Source organism: Dermacentor andersoni, chromosome 9 (genome assembly GCF_023375885.2).
Source record: "Dermacentor andersoni chromosome 9, qqDerAnde1_hic_scaffold, whole genome shotgun sequence".
In the NCBI taxonomy this organism is placed as follows: Eukaryota; Metazoa; Arthropoda; class Arachnida; order Ixodida; family Ixodidae; genus Dermacentor; species Dermacentor andersoni.
The window spans coordinates 95,395,754-95,416,570 of record NC_092822.1 but is presented as its reverse complement, the minus strand read 5'-3'; positions in this window follow the sequence as shown (position 1 = coordinate 95,416,570).

Genomic DNA, 20,817 nt, shown 5'->3' with positions numbered 1-20,817 from the left:
CATCGCCCTCAACTGATGAGTGAGCCGGGACCCGAACTAATTCGATTGCTTGTTTAGGAGGCGTAGCTTTACCAAGGATTTTTAGTGCCACAAGGGACACCCAGCCAGATCTGTAGTTCTTGTACGCAGCTTGTGAGTCCGTGACGATCTTGGTGACGTTAGGTTGCAGGAGTGCGAGAGCTATCGCTGCTTCTTCTGCTTCCTTACGAAGACGGAGTGTAGATTGATGCGCAGGTGACCAGCTTTTCTAGTCCGGTGACCACGACTGTTGCCCTCGTGGAGCGTTTCGATAGAGAGGCGTCTGTATATAGAACAGTGTCGTCTTCCTCCAGGGTCCTGGAGATGGCTCTTGCCCGGGCGTAGCGTCGTCCGGCATGCCTTGTGGGGTTCATGTTGCGTGGTAGTGGTTTGCATTCCAGCTTCTCACTTAACTTTTCGGGTAATTGGTCGTGGCGGGTGTATTGCGATTCTTGCCATCCTAGCTTGCGGAGGACGCTTCTGCCCGTCTTGGTCTGGCTAAGGCGTACCCTTTGATTGGATAGGTGGGCTTCTACGAGCTCGGCTACTATGTTGTGGACTCCCATTTGAAGTAATTTTGTCGTGGATGAATTTATGGGAATACCCAGGGCCTGCTTCGTGGCTTTCCTGATTATTGCGTCAACTTGTAAGACGTCCTTTTTGAGGAGCTGCAGGTACGGCGCTGCGTAGACTATTCGTGAGATAACAAAGGCCTCAACGAGGCGCAAGTTGTCCGATTCCTTTAGACCCCTCCACCTGTTGGCCACTCGTCTGATCATATTCAAGATTTGTTCTGACGTGAGCTTGATTTTTCTAATCATGGTTGTTCCCTTGCCGTCCGCCTGGATCAGGAGGCCCAGGATCCTGAGTTGAGGTACCGGGAGGATCCGGTTCCCTTCCAAAGTGATTTCTACGTTTTCTGCTTGTTTCCTTCATGCACGTGGTCTGACAATGTTCAGCTCCGATTTTTGAGGCGAACAGCAAAGGCCACATGTCTTCACATAGCTGTTGATCGTGTCAGCCGCTTTTTGGAGCGTGTTTTCCATCCAGCCATCCGACCCTGCCCTCGCCGTCCAGAGGGTGATGTCGTCGGCATATAATGCGTGGTCCAGACCATCCATTGATTCGAGAAGCTTGGGCAACGGCAGGAGAGCCATGTTAAATAGGAGGGTGGAAAGTACCGAACCTTGCGGCGTTCCTCTATCCCCCAGGGAGATCGGTTGGGATGTGTCCTCTCCTATTCTGAACCTTGCCGTTCGGTTACGAAGAAAGTCTCGGATGTAATTGTAAGTTTTCACTCCACAACCCGTGTTGCGCAGGCTGCGGAGGACACTTTCATGTGTGACGTTATCAAAGGCACCTGTGAGGTCTAGCGCTAGTATCGGTCGCGGCGCCTGCTTCGTTGCTCGTTTAATTACCAGTTCGTTGAGTTGTACGAGAACATCCTGGGTGCCCAAGTGTTGCCTAAAGCCATACATTGTCTCTGGAATCTGATCGGTGGCATCAAGATGTCGCTGCAACCTCTTAAGTACCATACGTTCCATGACCTTCCCCACGCAGGACGTGAGGGATATCGGTTGTCGATGTGAGGTGTCTTCCCAGGCTTGGGTATGAAGCGGACTTCTGCCTCTTTCCATTCGCGTGGAAGTTTGCCAGACTCCCAGACCCGGTTTATATACTCGAGCAGCTGTCTGGGGGGCCTTGTGCTCGAGGTTGTTAAGTAACTTGTAGGTAATGGTATCGGGTCCCGGCGCGCTGCCCCTGTTGCTCTCGGAGATTGCCGAGATCAACTCGGTGTCAGTGAATGGCTTGTCTAACGCTTCATTGGTAGGTCCTGCGTAGTCGGGAGGTGCGATATCACCCTACTCCATTTTCAGGTACTTGGCCTTCAGGTCGTTGATGAGTTTGTCGGCACCCCCAGTATAGTTGTTGAGGGTGCGCGTGAGGCTTCGATTTGTGGCGCTCTTGCTGCCGAGAGGATCGATCAGGTGACGAAGGAGGCACCACGTCTTCCAGGTAGAAATGGTGCCCTGCAGTCCATCACACACGCTCAGCCAGTTCTCTCTGCACAGCTTGGACGCGTATTCAGCGGCTTGCTTGTTGAGATCATGGATGCGTTTCCGAAGTTTCTTGTTGTGCCGTTGTTTCTTCGAGCGTCTGGTGAGGCTGTGTCGTGCTTCCCAAAGGTGGGCAAGCTCGGAAGAAGGTGTCAGATAGGATGTCAAGGGGCTGAAGGAAGCCAGCAGGAGGATGAGGTGGTTTCTTTTGGCGTTGACACGGTTCACAAGCAGTGATGTAGTGACAAACGGAGTGGTAACGACCGGGCCAAAAGAAGCGATGCCGAACATGGTCGTAGGTCCAGGAAACTGAAGGTGACCAGCGGTCAGGGCGTCATGGAGCTGGTCGATGACACCAAGTGCAGATACGTAAGAATGACAAGCAACAGTTAGCGTCTGTCCGGTGTGGCGGTATAACGTACCATATTTCAGCACAAAGAGGCGAAGGGACGGCTTGGGTGCCACAGAATCCAGCTTCTGAATAAGCTCACATAAGGTGCGATAATGGTGCTGTTCATCACAGATTTGGCTTAAAGAGAAGAGCAAGAGTACACATGCAGGGACATCATTAGAGGCTTCAGGCGGATCTATGGGATTGCGGGACAAACAGTCAGCGTCCCGCTGCAATCGGCTAGACTTATAAGAAACAGAGTAGGTTATGAAGATTTTGGAGCTGCATTGCCCAGCATCCAAGACGCCCAGTGGGATGCTTCAAGTACGAAAGCCAGCAAGGTGCATGGTGATCGATAGTGACTGTGAAGTGCCGGTCATTTAAGTAGTGGCGCAATTAGCCCACTGCCCAAACGAGAACAAGACACTCCAGTTCCATGATGGAGTAGTTCTGTTTGGCTCGGGAAAGGAAGTGGCTGGCATAGACGATAACACAACCATGCCCATTGTGATGCTGGACCAAAAAAGCACCAATTCCGAAATGGCACTTCGATTCAGGCTGGCTTTGCAAAACACAGAAAGCATAGACGAAAGCCAGTCGAGATGCATTTCAAATGTAAGTGGGTGAAATCACAATTATGTCATCAAGATAACACAGGCAAATGGACCATTTAAAACCCCATAAGAGGTTGTCTCTGATGTGTTTTAAGGAGGCTGGGGTGTTGCACAAGCCGAAAGGCATGACCTTAAAAAGATGAACGCTATCAGGGATAGCAAAAGCGGTCTTCTCACGGTCCGTGTCATCAGCAGCGATCTGCCAGTAAGTACCCTAACCGCAGGTCGATTGAAGAAAAATATTTGGCACCATGAAGGCAATCTAATGCGTCTTCTATGCATGGTAGCAGGTACACGTCTTTTTGTTTGTGATCTTGTTAAGTTGCCGGTAACCGATGAAAAATCTCCAAATGTTGTCTTTCTTTCTAACAAGGATCACAGGAGAAGCCCAAGGGCTTCAGGACGGCTCGACTATATCTTTGGCGAGCATGTTATTGACTTCCTTTTGAATGATGTGGTGCCCGGTATGGCTGTCGCTGGATTGGATGGGCATTGCCAGTATTTATGTGGTGCTTGACACTGCAGGTTTGACGTCAAGTAAAGGAGGAATACAAAGGTCAAAAATATCCCGATAAAAGGACAGGAAGTGAAGAGATCGTCAGCTTGATGGAGCGAAATATCTGGAGCAATCATTTTGTTCAGGTCGGTAGGAGACAGGTCATTTGAACAAAACGAGATATAGGCGGTGTATGAGCAAGCAACATCAGGTGGAGACAAGGCTGAGATGACGTGGGTCATGCCCTGCCATGACAAGACTGAGAGCGAATGCCATGCCTTGTGCGAGCACTTGTGAGCCCAAGCTGAAATTCACCACCGGAAAACAAGTAACATTGTCCCGTAGAGTTATAACAGTACGTGGAAAACCAACACTGTGCATCAAGAGAACAGTAGTGATGGGAGCGATCACATACAGTCAACTCTTGATGCCAACAATCCCGCGGGATCACGAAAATCTTTTCTTATTCTGAAAGGTTGTTATAGTGAAAGCCTCAAAATTAACCATGCCGCCCATTGACCCATCAGTTCATAAGTTGGGGAACCATACCATTTCAGTTATCCATGCAAATGTTGCTGTTGACCCTCGGTCCGCGCTGTTACTATTTTGCATAGATTCCATTGCCACGCACCACAGAAGCACCGTATAGTAAGAGTTATGGGCTCAAAGCAGATGCTGAGAGAACTACTGACAAAAAGGAAGCTCCATGTCACTTCCAAAGCGCAATGTTTCCTATTTGATGTCACGTTTTGCCATGGACACCGGAACTGTCTCACTCGAGGTGGACGCCTGAACTATTCTAAAGCACAAGTGAGCGTAAATGACACCTTCCGGAAAGTGCAAAGTGCAACTGTGTGGCATCCTCGCGAGTACAGAGGTTACATTTCTCCACGTGCATAGCTAGTGTGGCCGCAGAAAGAAGTACAACAGAAAGTGGCATGCATAGAAGGAAGGGTGTAAGAATTTGCTTAAAAGAAGGAAGAGACGCACCTCCGTTGCTAGGCGACAGTTGCCTGGGTGGAGCATGCGCTCGCAAAACCCAACGTGTCATAGCCTCCGGAATAAATAATAAAAAAAATATTTTTTTTATTGAGCGCCATCACAGGTTTTCTAAACCCTTGTGCCATGGCGGCCGCTTTCTGCGCCTTGTCGTCTTCTAGCGTACTGTTTTGGCTGCCATGACAGATAGACGGAAATTGAAGAATCCCCAGATTTCAGAATATTAGTTCGCAGTACTAAGGCTTTGTTAACATGATACGGAAACTAAATAACAATCTATAACAATCTATAAGCTAAGCCTTCTAAATATTGACCCTTTAATATTCAAATGGATTTGCAGCTTTCTTTCTAATCGTACCCAATATGTAACCATCAATGACAATGACTCACCAGAGGTGCCAGTAGAATCGGGTGTACCCCAAGGCTCTGTATTGGCGCCTTTACTTTTCCTCATTTATATTAACGACCTGCCTAACCAAATCACTAGCTCTATTTGTTTGTTTGCCGACGATTGCGTAATTTACCGAAAAATAACTAATGATTCTGATATGGTTACATTACAATCAGACCTTGATAACGTTACAACCTGGTGCTCCCGCTGGCACATGAATCTTAACACTTCAAAATGCAAATTCATGAGAATCTCACGCAGCCAAGTATCTTTTTATAACTACCATCTTAACAACATCCCACTTGAATCAGTGTCTTGTTATAAATATCTTGGAGTGCACATTACAAATAATCTCTCATGGAAACGACATATCGAACACATTACATCAAAAGCTAACCGCATGCTGGGTTATCTTAAACGAAATTTTTCACTCGCACCTTCTTCCCTGAAAAAACAGCTATATGTCACCTACATTCGGCCTAATCTAGAGTATGCATCCTCAATATGGGACCCTCATCAATTAACCTTAATTAACAGCTTAGAAGCTGTGCAGAATCGGTCCGTTCGTTTTATTCTCAACAATTACCAGCGCACAGCAAGCGTAACTAGCATCAGACTTGCCCTCAACATACCTCTCCTTTCCAAACGCAGAAAAATCGCTCGCCTTTGTCTGTTTCATAAAATATACCACTTAATTCCTACACTCAAATCACGCTTTATCGAACCAGCCCATTTTACTTCCGCACGCTTGGACCATCGTCATAAGGTGAACATCCCATTCCACAAAACGTCTACCTATGGTAATTCATTTCTTCCAAAAACATGCCAGGAATGGAATCACCTACCGGATCCACTAGTCTGTATAACTAACATAGATAACTTCCGTAAGGCACTTACTAATATTACCTAGTATGCCTGATGTGAATGTATAAAGCAATTCCGCTTTCTCCTGAATATTATTGTTGATAAACTCTCTGTTTTATTATCTACCTAATCTGCAAACATTGTGTACTGTATTATGCTTTATTTTCTATCATTCTGTGCTTATTGTCTCACTCTAACCTGTCCTATATACCATGTATTTATATTTAATCTGTATTACTGAAGTTTTCCGTTTTTCTTTGTATAATTATATTTTTACCGCATTATGCTTTTTTGTTTTTTGTGTCGCTCTCGAGTTATTTTTACGTTGTACCATGCATTGTCATCTAATTAGTATTCGTGTTTTCTTTCTCCTTTCTTGCATACTTATCTGTATTTATTAGCCCCTCCCCTCTATAATGCTTCATTGTAAGCCCTGAGGGTACTATAAATAAATAAATAAATCATTATTCTGAAAAGTTCGGTATTCTGATGTTCGTAGTACTCAAATATTTTTATATTGAGACCATGTGAAGTCAGCTGGGAATTTCTGAAACGTTTGTTAATGTGGTGTTCATAGTAGCGACATTGCACTGTTGTCACCGTCGGGAACTGGTGGAGAGGACGTAACAGCAACAAAAGTCACGGCTCGTGGCGGCAAACGGATGAGCGCCGCAAAACACAGGCGGCTCTTGATTGGTCCAGGTTGATCAATTACACTTGGTAGGTAAAGCTGAACAGTACCAGCAGAATAGTTGATGAGGGTGGAGTAGGCGGATAAAAAGTCAAGAGTGAGGCGGACGGTGAACACAACAGAAATTTGACGCTCGGCGACACTGACACGTGCTGCACAGAGGCCAGCTATGGGAGACGTATCGCTGTCTCGCACACATAGAACATGTGGTGGGGCAGAGGTCATGACTTTCTTCAGCTGCTGATGGAAGTGAGCGCTCATAACGGAAATATTGGCGTCAGTGTCGATCAAAACTGTAACACGTAGGCCATCCACTTTAATGACTGTCTGGTTCTGATTGATAGGGAGAGTCAAAAGAGGGATTCGAGCGCAGGTTGTAATAGCAGGGTCACCTCCAGGAGCTGCAGCCGCCAGTTTCTTGAAAGAAAACGCTGGGAGTAGGATGGGGATCGGGTTGGGGATGAGGAGTGGCGTGGTGGAGGTGAACAAGATGGTTGGCGTCATGGTGAAGTTAAGCAGTTCTACAAGGTGGTGTTCGCAGTGTTGTCGCCAGATGTTGCTGGGTCAGCTTGGGTTAGGACCTGGTGCCGACTTCGGGGCAGATAGCGGAAGCCGGCGAAGCTTCTCCGAGAAAGCCAGGGCCAATGATTTTGGCAATACCATGAAATGTGTCCAACATGCCCACATCGAAAGCAAATTGGCTTTTTGTTAGGGATCCTTCACGCATTCGGATTGCGATAATTAGCAGTAGGACAATGGCGTTGGAGAGAGCTGAAGGTGGCTGAAGGATAAATGGCGGGGCGTTTCACAGAGCAGACGGTATGAAGGCCTACATCTGCCAGTTCTTGATGAACAATGGATTGTATAAGGGATATGGTCGGTTAGGGATCACTGGGCTCCCTGATCATTAAATGTGCAGGCGATGCGGCTTCAATTTCACATCGAACGATTTGGGTGATAGTTTCTGATGTTGAAGGCGGAGTCGCCGTGTAAAGGTCCTTACACTTTGATGTCGCTGCCGTGTTTGGAAGACGCGCAATGTGGTGGGCGATATGTCGGCTTTTAGCATCTTTGAATCGTTGGCATTCAGTAATAATCTCGTTGACTGTTGAAGAGTTTTTCAACACAATCAGGTTAAACGCATAGTCCGAGATCCCTTTCAGTATGTGCACAACCTTATTGGTTTCCGTCACCTTGGCTTAAGCTTTTCGGCAAAAGGCCAGTACATCCTGAATGTACGTCAGGTACGACTCGGTAGACGTCTGTACACATGAGGCAAGTTCTTTCTTGGTGGCATGCTGGCAGCCTGTAGATTGGCCAAACAACTTGCAAAGTTTTGTCTTACAAACGCTCCAGCTTGTGAGCTCCTCTTTGCTGCTACCGAACCAGGCCTTCACAGTTCCCTTTAGTTAAAATTTGATGCTCGGCAGCATCAATGTTGGGTTCCGCCTGCAATGTGCGCTTATGCATTCATAGACTAGAATCCAGTCATCAACGTTGTCGCCATCAGTACCGGAAAATTTGCCAGGGCCACGTGGTGGAGGCAGGATGACGACTGGCATGGCAGCCGCCTCTGACGTAGTTTCACCGCCGGTAGGCATGCTTAGAGTGGCGACTAGGCGGCTGCAGCAGATCTTCATGTTGCATTAGACCCCAGCACCTACACCAAGATGTGCGTGGTGATCTACAGGTTTTCAAGATTGGGACAGCTTCCTTGTTAAGCCGGATTGACAAGTACCATATTTGCATGATTATAACATGCACATTTTTCAAATAAAAAGTGCATTAAAATTTGCATGCGCATTAAAATTGTAACTAATTCTGGTCAAAATCAAAACAAAGCCAATTATAAAAAAAATAACCTCATTACAAGTAGCTAGCCATACTGCCATCGAATGGGTCATCTAAAGAAAGCGACAAATCCATGGTGCATGGAATGCCCTCCTGTGGACGATGGTTGTGCGAGCCTTCAAGAAGTGTGGCATTCGTAATGCCATACCTGGAACTGAAGATGACCTTCTGTGGTTACTAGACAGCGTAAAGGAGGTGTCATTGCACTCTGATAGTGACTATTTGCTAAGATTCAGCTGTGTGCGTGTCTGTGTGCCTTTGTATCTTCTATAATATCATTTCAATGTATGTAGTATGCACTCACTCAGGAATCGTTACTTGATGTGCACGAGTCGGGACGACTTCCCAAACGTGACGCAAACTTTTCAATAAAATTGGAACAAAAATACCATATGCAGCAACTATTAGCAATTTTCGCCTTGAATTACCTGTTTTCTAAACACATTTCCCCCAAAAAACCACGATATCTAAGATGCCCTCGTCCGAAAAGAATAAAGGTGTTAAAGAAGGACTTGCCATGGTATCATTCCAATGAGACACAGATGATTTAGACCCTTTACAAGCTATGCAGGGGAAAAACCTTGCACCTCAAAAAAATCAACAAATTATGCCTGAAGCAACTAGCAACAGTTCAACATGCTTGAAACCTCGCATAATATAGGTGCAAAAACAAGAAGTGCGTGACAGCTGGTGCGAGGGTTTACCAGGCTGCATAAAACCAAAAATTTCAGTTATTTTAAGCTTCAGTAGCCTTAACACAACACAATGTACTCGTGCAGTCGTGCTGCCTAGCTAGAGCAACTCGGTAAAGGAGTGGCAAACGGCATTCAGAACTTTACCGATATGCCTTTAAACCGCATGGTGCACTGCAGACGAACTTCGTCACTTACCCGTCTAAATATGATCAAGTAGAAAAGACACCGACACGACAAATATAAGAGTGAAAATAAGAAATTTCCCGCCGAACAGTGGCGATCCATTGCTATCGTCGCTACCGCTGATGCGGCTTTGCGGGGAATCATTAGAACCATGTCGCTGGCACTTTTTTGCCGGTGTTTCAGCTATCTACAGTGGAATCATTCTTCGACATATCTTGACGCTTTAGCCACCCGACACACGTGAATTTTGTAGCTTTTTTTCCTCTGAAAACTTGAATAAGACAGACAAGCACGATCAAAGACGCAAAAAATACGGCGTGGGGCTAGCTCCTATCCCGCGTGTTCTGCGAAGGGCGGCCACCAGTGGCGCGTCCGTCGGACGCGCGCCGATAGACATTCTCCTTGAGCACAGCCATATTGTGTAGTCAGTAGCGCCATCTATGGATCATCGGCATGGTGAATTTAGTGAACACTGCATGCTGTATGTATTTCAATTCTTTGCAACTTTAGTGTCAGGGATGCTCCGCGTTTGACTACATTGCGCACCGTGATGGATGGAACAAGGTCTTGGCGTCTCTGCTAACACCGCTGTGCCACGCGGAAGCTACCGCGGTCTCTGATGATTTATTTGCTGCTGGTTCGCGCAATTTTTTGTAGAGAAATTGGTAGTTAACGAATGACAAGCACATCATTTTAGTCAATATACAAGAGGCGCAGTGGCAAAGAGGCTGAAATGGGAAGTGGTCGCATCAGGTGTCGAAATCTGGCATGACAGCAGATAAGTACAAGATTCTGATGAATATCGCCGAGGTATATTGGGACTCGTTGGCCATGGAGGCAAGGTACTTGTGCACTGCTGGATTGTATAAATAGTGCAGGTACGTTTCTGATTTGATTTACTGCTAAGGTGCGTATATTGTCTGATATTTCGTGGAGGTGAGGTAGCAGCTGACGAACTTGGATGTATAATGCTGGCAATGCCAGCACTCAAAAATGTGCTACCTAGAAATTTGGGCCCGTTGACCAGGACCCGCAGCAGCACAGTGATGAGCTTGATCAGTTGCCGCGCATTTATGCGTGCGCATAAATGCGCGGCGAACAAGCGCTTATTGTACGCACACTCTCTTTACTCTACCAGAAAGCAAATCTGAAAGTGAGCGTTGCACTTGACCACAAGGCTTAGTACGGCGTGCAGAACGTGGCTATAACGAAGTTTTCCCACTACCTTTTGATTCCTAAATCTTCTGTTATCTATTTTACGTTATAGAAATGGACAAGATGACAGCTGCTTCGCTTAGCTGTGGGTATTACAGCCAGGTTGCGCATAGTGTCTCTCATAGAGAACTTGTTGTTCATCACCTGAAGGTAACTGATTACACTCCAACCTCCTTGTGTCACTACCTCTGGCTGTAATGCAAACTAATTAAACAGAGAATTTTGTTTCTACGTAAAGTAACGTAAATTGACCTGTTGCGTGGATCTTAACTAATTTTGCGTGTTGCTCTACATTTGAAGTACCCTGAATATATGTGGCCAGAACTGTGTTCACCGCTGAACTGCCTGTTTTCTTCAGACGCTGATATGAGATCCAATTTCTATGACAATCACATCTTCAAATACTGCTCTACCACCTGCTGGAGTACTGCTATGCCACCCCATAATTATTTTTGGTAATGGTACGCATGTGGTGTACTTAAACGTACCGGTTAACTTAGGAGTATTTGAAACTGATTTTTGCTGACGTACCATACGCCATGGCTCCACATTGTGCGTGCATGAACCATGATATGATAGCCTCATTCAAGTAAAGATTAAGTACTATGGAGACACTTGCATTACAGACTGCATTACCAGGCAGGCTCTCATATGAAATTACATGTTGCAACGCGCATACACTGACATTTTACTGATTCTGCCAATCCTTTGGTCTAGTGCCAAAATGTTCAAAAACAAACGCAGCTACATTAAGATCTCCCTGACTAACACACAAGATGCGTGCCCACCTGTCCCATATGATGGTGGCCACCATTGCCAAAGCAGTCGCAGCGCTGCTTATGGAACAGCTGGGAGGGAAGCTCCGCGTTATTCCTGAACTCCCTGGACCTGTTGGTCACGTGAGTCGGCGCGTTGCGGCGAGAAATGGGCAAACCATGGAAAACGGGTTTGGAAGACAGAGCGGCGGAGTGGTGCATTGAGAGACAGCTGAAGTGTGGTCGGCAGGCTGGAACCACAAGCTATATAGTCTTTGGAAGTAGACAGACGGTGCCAGTCCGCCATGACTCTTGGCGGTGAGGTACCAGTAGCCCATCGCCTCTTTGGATTGGGATCTCGACGAGCACGTCGCAGCTAAGCTTCGTGTTCCAACCCTATCTCGGTATGTTTTGCCCAATGTTTTAGAGTGCCGCTCTTAAGCGCTCGTTCCTACGTTTAGCATTGGTGGCAGTAGCCTAACTGATCTAAGGAGCTGAGCACAGCGGTGAATGAAAGAGAGCTCTCGTCTCCGCGGAGAGCTCTCCCACAAGACGTGCAATATGCCTTTTGCAGCAAGAACCGCTACAAGATGGCGCCAGTGCAGTGCGCATTGTTCAGTGCTCCATCAGCGGAGGTGGTGGGAGGCGGCTCCTGTCAATCGTGCCCATGTGTCACCCCCACGCTACCTCACAATCTCCTGATTAGCAAGGCAGTCGCGCCACACTTCGCACTGTTTCCAATATGCTGCACGAGGTAGATTGTCCATGCTAGCTGCGCTACTCAGTGTTCCCTTCGGAATATAGACCGAGTACCTATGTAACCATCATACAAAATACTGACACGTCAATGAAAACACATATAGACCTACGCTATAATTTCGCATTTGGGAGTACCGTAATTGTCTGATTTTTTTTCTGATGGCGTTTCATCTTTTATTGAATTAGTCATCACATGTTCGTTTTACTACATTCTGTTAGAGTACCGTTCTTGGGTGTATTTTTATTTGCGTTGGACATTTTTTATCATTTCACAAGAATCAAATTCCCACTACGAGGGCTTTATGCTGCGCATCGCGTTAGTTTGTGACTCGGACGCCTTCGGCGAAGCTTTGCCCCGTCTCCATGCATTCTTTTTGACCATGCCACCGGCATGATTTTGTTTTATTAAACTAAAGATTTGTTTTTACGTCGCCTCCTGTCCAATGCCTCTGGTCCAGGGCCATTGCGAGCCTCATCTCTCATCGGCAGTTGTGAACCATACGGAAATGTAGGCGGGATGAATTTGTTGTCGCCCCATGCCCTCAGTTTCGGACAGTGCAAATAACCTCCCATCTTTGACACTTCTTTATCATTAAACATGGGCACCCGGTCATAATACTATGGCTAGGGCAGGACATCTGCTCCGACCTTCGTGCATGCTTTCCTGTGCTCGCTGCAAAGGGTGCCATAAATTGCTAGAGTCGCAAATAAGCTCAGCGGCAGTTGCTAGAGGTTGTTTTCGGGCTCGCGCTGTCTGTTGTACGACGAGGCATCTTCTATATATAGGGAAGAGTTTTGCGAGGCGTAACGCAGTGATGTAACTTTACGTGGCCGGAGTTTCTGCTGCCAGTGAAGTAGACGGAGCACCCAGCGCCATGTCTGCGCTTGTGTTTGAGCCTACACGCAGCGTGGAAATTTCAAGCCGTCATTTATAAATATTCCTTTCATGAATGTGCTGTTGCTACCGCATTCTCTCTAGTTCTATGTCATGGTTAAGCAGCAATGAGTAGTTGAGAAACACATGCAGTGCTCATAACAGCGTGGACATCGTTCGGCTACAAAATAAGTTCTGCTCTTCATTTTAGAAGCGTTCAAATTGCTATATGTAGATACATTCTAAAATTGCAGTAACCTACTTTATTCTGTTTCGCTGCTGGTACAAATTTCGGCAGTGGCGTAATTGTGTTCACAATTACGCCGCTATCGAAATATTACACCCCAGCTAAGAAGAATACGAATAAATGGCTAGTAATAAGAGTAAACACAGTGTTAATAAATATAAATGTCAATACAAAAGAACATTGTCGCGTATACCCAGCTGTAATATACACGCTGATTGAGGCTCCAGGCGTTTGCACTTGACGAATCGTAAGCGTCGATGCGTGAAGCAGAGACGAACCTCGTCCGCTTCTTCTTCAGCCCCCTTTCTGTGCCGTACCTTGTGGCAATATAAACAGCTTTCAAGTGTTTTAGATTTTTCGTCATTTTAACTGTCCAATTTCAGAGGGAGCTTTGCTAAATTAACGAAGACATTTTTTTTAACATTTACAGTTTGTGCCGAATGAAGTGTGATCTCTTGGTATCACAGCTTCGGAATACAGCAAACGACGTTGTGTCATCGTCCCAACCCATCTGCAATGCTCTGGTATTTGTAGTTTCCGGCGTGGACACAGCGTGGTAGCGGCTGCGAAGCAACAAAAGCAAAGATGTGGCGCGGCGCCGTATTGGCCGGTTGCCTTCGCCCAAAAAGACCACTTTATCGTGACGCCTGTGGCAGAAAGGATGTTCCACGTCCGCCGCCAAGGTCTGGTCGCTGGCCCAAAATATTACATTTCAAACATTTTTCTGGCCACGTACGCATAACCTCGTTAATGGGACCCTGAAATGATTTTTTTATTGTGCACAAGGATATGCGTTCTGAACATTTGATCTTAGCCTGCATACACGTTCAGTGACAACACCGTAAGAATAGGCTAGGTGGCTAAACGAAGGCCGTCCAGGCGGAAGAATAGGTTGTGCATGTATTGCGTAGCGCTCGGCAGATGGCGCCACAGACACAAGGGCCTTGGTTTTGAAGCAGAAAAGCAGGGCGAGAGTTATTACGGATGTGAAAAGCGTCATAAAACGTTCTTCGTATGTTATTCCAGCTTGACACGGAAACTTGTTTGGATTGAACGAAGCATACGTTTAACGAGACTAAGCGTGCTCCGATAGCCATGTAGTGCACGCTCTCATCCATACCGGTATAGGAGCTTGGCACAATAGAGACTTTTAGCGTGTCCGCTATTCCGGCAAACTGGAGCGGTTTGGGCGGATTACCGGATGGCCGGGGTGTGTTCACAATTACGCCGCTATCGAAATGTTACACCCCAGCTAAGAAGAATATAGTAATTGGCTCTGTGTTTAGGTGGTTGAGCTTTGCGCCACCAGCTGGCGCCACCAACTTGGCCGCTCACGTTTACGCCCCCGCTAAACCGGCTAACCGCCCGCGCTTGCCGGAATACCGGACACGCTAAATGTCTCTAATGAGGCCAGCGCAACGATAGTCGGCTACAATACCTACCTCACCAACAGAACTTACCATGATGAGATGCCAAAACCTCCCCGCGAAAACTAGTTTTACGTGTACTGTAACCTAGATAAGCTCGCAGTTAAATTGTAATGCGCTGCAAAACAACTTTCTGATGTGGCTATTTGAAGGCCGCATTTTTTAATAACCGAAGTTGAATGTTCAGGTAGAGGTGGTTGTGATGTTAGTGTACAGGATGGACTAGCCTTGGTTTGTCGGTATTTGCTCTGCGTGAGTCAGTCATATGGAGGACTGTCATCTAAAAACCAGGGACGCAAAAACAGTAAAGTTTTGTGCAGATTGACATTTATTTGACATGTACATAGAGCTTGCCGTAAACTGAATAATTCGTACAAGCGCTAATGTTCCATAAACAAACTGGACACTGGCACACATTTCACGCACACGGGGAAGTTCATGACGCCCATCATTTAATACCGCAAATTAAACGTAGATTTTTCACCTACTGATGCTTCGACAGCTTTCGCAGGTCCTGCGACCAATTTTTTTTGCTCAGATTTCTGTTTGCAGAACTGCCTCATTCTCGTGGCTACGTAACTGTGTAGCACGCCAGCCATAACTCAAATCTTTGAGCGTTACTATAGGTGCACCTTGACGAGATTCATTTCAACGTGACCGTTTCCGAATTTAGGGGGTTTAATCAAACTGTAAACTGATAACATGTTGTAAAGCTGCAGAAATGTGGGCATAGATGGGTGGTCATTTTGCCCTCCAGCCTGTCGAATGATCCCAAGGAAGCGTTCACAAACTGTGCTGGAATGTATTTCTCTGCGGCTGAAAGCACGCTCCCGCAGGGAGCGCCGAGTCATTGCGCCTGACGCATGTATGGAACCACGTGTCACTGACGTCACGCTGGTTCTACTTAAACCGCTGTGGAAATAAAGACGGGGCTCTTTCCCCTTGCTGGCGTTTTGGACTACAGCCGTCTCCTGTCTTTCGTCGATCACGCACTGATAGCGGCGGCGCCGATACGACGTACGTCTTGGTTAAGTTTCCCTGTTAAAACATATTTGAAAGCGCACTCCTTTAGCAGGTATCTTGATGGTTCCAGTGCGGACAAAATAGTCACACGAAGGCCCTCAGCGGTTTGCTCGGTTAGGAAACTTGCTCTTGAGATTTTTCGTGATACGATACGAATGCCAGCAGTGATGCTTTCCTTTCGATGGTTTCGGTTGAGAGCATCAAAAAGATCATTGAACCTTAGTGTGAATTTTACTGTTGCCTTGACATTTTCGAGCCTTTTTGTGCCTCACTTCGAGTAGAAGCGCAAGCCTTTCGCTACACTCTAGCTGAACAACTGAGTGGCCAGCTTTACCCGCATTTTTTCGGTCGTTGAAGTGTTGATGCGGGACAGAGTTAATTTGGGCCAAACACGCAAATTTACCGGCTGTTTAGAATCCTCCATAAACACTGTCAAAATGTGCCCAGTCAACGCGATCGCCATTTACGAAAGACACTTTCGGTTAAAGTGAACGGTTCCAAACGCATTTCATTAGATGGGGTGCGTCAGAGAACACATATACATTGCGTTATCCATCAGTGGGATGGATGAAGTAGTTGCGGGTACGTTGCAATGCTCCAGTGACTCCGAACTCTTTCCACATCGCACGGTTCGTACTTGCGCCATCACGTACGTCCGCGTCGACTAAGGCTCCCGTGTCTTCAACCAAAAATATTGCTTTTAGGACGAGCTGAGCGAGTCCTCCACTACGGCGCGCCTCATAATCAAAGTGGTTTTGGCACGTAAAATACCACAATTTAATTTATTTTTTTACCGAATGAAGCATTGGGCGCGCGCCGACACACAGACACGCGCGCACGCACGCACACACAATCCTTCTAAGCACCGTTCTACTTCTAGTACGCGACTGGTTTCCTACACTTCACACAGACACTTCTTTCCACTTTGGCATTCCTACTGCTAATGCAATAAAATGCACTTGTCGAACATTTAGGCAGTGCTTCAATACTTACATGCTACCACGAGTTCTAACGAAATCATGGTTCGCAACTGTGGAAATTGCATTCAATTCTTTCCCTACAATGCCTATATCTTTCCCGTCCGTGCCTCATTCATGATATTTAACTTACCGAACATGCCTCATGGTTTTGTAACAGCTCCAGCGAGAGCCTTGTGTAATATCTAACAAAAGTTTACAGGTAACCTGTCAACATGTTTATTAGGCAAGTTTTACCATAACGTTAGCACTACTTCCATATGGGTACTGAATTTTTAAATTACATATGGAATACGCCTTTAAAACATTTACTGTCTTAGGGTTGTTCGGGTATGATTGCCCCCTGACACCCTACACGTCCTGTAATACATTCCAGGTCCTGAGACACGACATGTCAGAAACGATGTCCAAACGTACAATAATTTTATTGTATAACTCTCTTGCTTTATGTAACACGTGAAAATTGTGGTACTGTGTAGGTTTGCCATGCAGAAAGGTAAATGTTACTGAAAGCTTATGATATTTGCTTTTGCTTCCCATGTGCCATAATACGGTGACATAATTGAAGTTGCATATCTTTGCTTTTGTATTAGGTGGGCAAGCTGTGCAAGCTGCGGCGGCAGGAGCCTCGTCGGAGGAAAACGACACGCCACAGATAAGTGAGTGCTTTCCATATTGCAGTGCTGGAACGGCAGTCGTAACTGCATCGTATGCCCGGCTAACCTGCAGCTTTGATTTGCTGCACAATATGGGTGCAGAAGGAAACTTTATTGCTCTTTCGTCAAAAAGGGAGATATAGACGTTGTTGACTTCATCGTATTACATAAACTGAATTCTAATTCTAGGTTTACTTGTGGTGAAATCTGGCGGCTTCCTGTCCAGAGCGTAAAGCGTGACAGGTTGTTTCAATGTCTAAAGCAAAATGTTTATTATATTACTACAGCTAGATCATCACAGCCAGCCAACTTTTCATCTGTGCTAAGTGGCACCATGAAGGGGCAAAATGACTTTCCTTTATATTAATGTACATGACTTCTCAGTTATGACTACTGTTCGTGCTGCAGTTTTTCATCTTATAGTGCATTGAATTCAACTTTGGTGTATCATTCTTTTGATGCAGCATCTAATTTTTATATTTCTGTTTCCCAAAATGCTTGTTGCAATATGTGACGCTTTACTTGGGTTTCTTTATATTCAGTACATTAAATTATGTACCTTACGCCTCCTTTTTGGGCTGTAGAAAGGGCTGCAGTACACAAAATAGGTAGATACACAACACAGTTTGTACAGGATGCAAGGAATAATTACCCTTTGAAGTCTAGAGCTTTGAAACTATGACGGCGGGCTTTGGGGGAGAAAATTGAAGTTAAGTATAATTGACAGTTGGGTGAGTTTGCACGAAAGCAATATATACAGAGCTGTTCAATGTCAATTTGGAGTTCCCTTCCGGGATCGTGGTGGTAAGCCATTTTTCAAATATTGCGCAGCGGTTGCAAAACATCCCAATAACGTGACAATGTAAGTAAATAAGATGGCATGAATATTCGACTAACATACAATGCAGCGATAGGGTTGTCACAAAAAACCTCTAATATATATGGCATAAGAACAAGCATTACTCGCTGTACTTAGTGCATGATACGTCCTTCAGGGCATGCTGCACGAGTCACTACATTGTCGAGTTGTTTGTTGTGTGTTTTTGTTTCAAGACTTATTCATAATGTGTCTTTTGTGAACATAATTCAAATTCACCCACAAAATTAGCGCAGACATCGTCAAGTCCGCTGTTTTTGTTTCCAGCTTGCACTCAAAGACCTGCCATCGCGGAACGCTTCCGAGTCACCAAAATTATCAGCCTACTCAATCCACACCCACAGCGCCGCATGCGACTCCCCTTGGATGTACCTCCTCTGCTTTACTCTTTCCTAGTATTCGCGGATTGATGGCCCGCTGTACATATGTTTATAGCGAAGGCGGGGCACGTCTAGACTCACAGCACCGGCATCGTCCGACGTTCCGTGTATGATGGTCAGTTCTGTTTCGTGTTTTCGAGCGCAGGCCTCACATTGGCTCCCGTTCCCACATTTCATGTAACCGTCGTGCCTCGTCGTAACCGAGGTGATCATCAGCGCTCTTCTCTAGCTGCTTGCGCTCCTGCTGCATTCTCTCGTCCGCAGCGCGAGCCTTGCTCTCCCCTTGTCATATAATATAGCTTTCATATATTAATTACTCGAGAGAACTCTGGCGCTAGTGTCAACGGCAGCTACAGTGGCAGTGGTTGCACCAGCGTGGGAATTATGGGAGGTACATGGATTTGCCTAAATTTCGTCCTTCTTGCTTCAAGCGACTTTTTGACATCGTAAGCTCGTCATTTTCAACAATGTGATTTGTAATAGGTAAATAAATAAACATTACCATTGTGCGACAGCAGGATTTGAACACAGGACCTCTAACATAGACGCCGGATATTGAAACCATTAAGCCACAGATGCACGTATCGATAAGCGATGTGAAACACCTTTTTGAATTTATCGCAGGCATGAGTCATCTTGAGACGCTTGGTATGTTTCGATTTGGCCACCTCGACCAGCTCAACCATTGCAATTAGTTACGATTGTCCATAATTACGGCGTCTTGTGAACTTCGAAGAGTATAGATTGCTATGAAATTTATAATAAGATTTATATAGCGTAACATACGAAGACAAATACGCCTGAATCCACACGCACGAATATGAGACAAATCCAAGTACTTCGCATCATCCCCATGGTAGGGCAACGACGGCAGTACCAGAGTTCCCTCCAGTATGTTGTAGGAAACTCTATGCCCCTTGTCCTCCAAAACCGGATCAGGCGTTCGCGCCTATCCTCTCGCCCCATTCCTTCGCGCAGCGCCGGTTTGGTGACTCTCGTTGCTGCCCTCTACTCCGGCTTCGCCGTCCCTTCTCCCACTGTCGCGGCACTTCCGCGGTGCCGGTGGCGGGCGTGCCTTGCCGCCTCGCGCCTGATCCTCGGTTATCCACTCGTTCGTCTCGGCGTCGCGTAGCTGTATGACACGGCGTAGACACGGCGTAGCTGTCTGCCGTGTCTATCGCTTCCCCTTTTGCGGCGCGCGTTCCTTGGTGTCATAGGTCGCCTCTGGCAGTGCTTGAGCCTGGCTGTCCTGCCGCCTTCACTCTTGCCCTATACGTCCCCTTACCTGGCGCAGTGCCGTTGCGGTTACTGGAAAGACAGTTATAACGTTTCGTGTTACTTATACTTACCATGTGCACCACAAACAGGTGTGGCCAAATTGAGCCCTGTCTGAGTGAATGAGTTCTTGACCTCTACTCGATAACCCTGTTCTCCACCCATTTCCTCATCCCACCTCTGAAGTAACAATAAATAATAGCTAATCTAGCCCTCCCTTTCCGCTGCTGTGACCCACTATACAATGGTGCGTCACCAGAGTGCGGACTCCATAGCGGCGGATCACGGTGTGTGCTACCGAAACCGATACGCTGAACTGCCTACGTATTGCACTGCGTGTTCTGTATGCATTACCAAGAGGCGCAATGGTCGGCCAATTTCTTTTCCAATATTCACGCGTCCAGCGCACGCTGGAGGAAGGTTTGGAATGAAAGTCGGAAATGCTTAACGCATCCTTCATCTCCGCCGTGGGTCGGGCCGATATTGCGCTATCTTCGGGGGCAGCTCAGGTAAGGGGAGTGCTTGACGCCTGCCTCACCTCCGCCGCGGGTCGGCTCGGCACTGCATTATCTTGCACCATCTGCACTATGCATAGACTCACTGCACCACCATCAATACCCCTTTCCTGTATCTTCACTCGTACACCTTTCTCTAATCGCTGTGAGAAGGTTTCCACGAAAAGTGGGTCGCGGCACCATCATTTCCTTTCCTTCGCCGTATTTCCTCAGTGTTTTTCTAATATTCGTGCATCCGAGGTCCTTTCTAGGAAGGTTTGGAACGAAAGTGGGGGAAGTCTACACTCGCAGTACCACCGTCAACGCCCCTTTCCTGTATGTCCTCTGGTTCACGTTTTTCTACTATTCGCAAATTCACGGGACGCAGTGAGAAGGATTGGAACAAAACTGGGGCCTTCTTCACTCACGGCGCCGTCGTTGTCCCCCTTGCCTGTATATTCACTGGTTCGTGTTTTCGTAATATTTTCGCATCCACAGCACGCTGAAGAAAGGTTCCTTGTCAGCGGGTCAAGCACGTCAGCTTTTATGCATAACTCGACCAAGGCTGGATCGCTGGCGCCCGCATACCTTCCACAAAGTACTAAGCA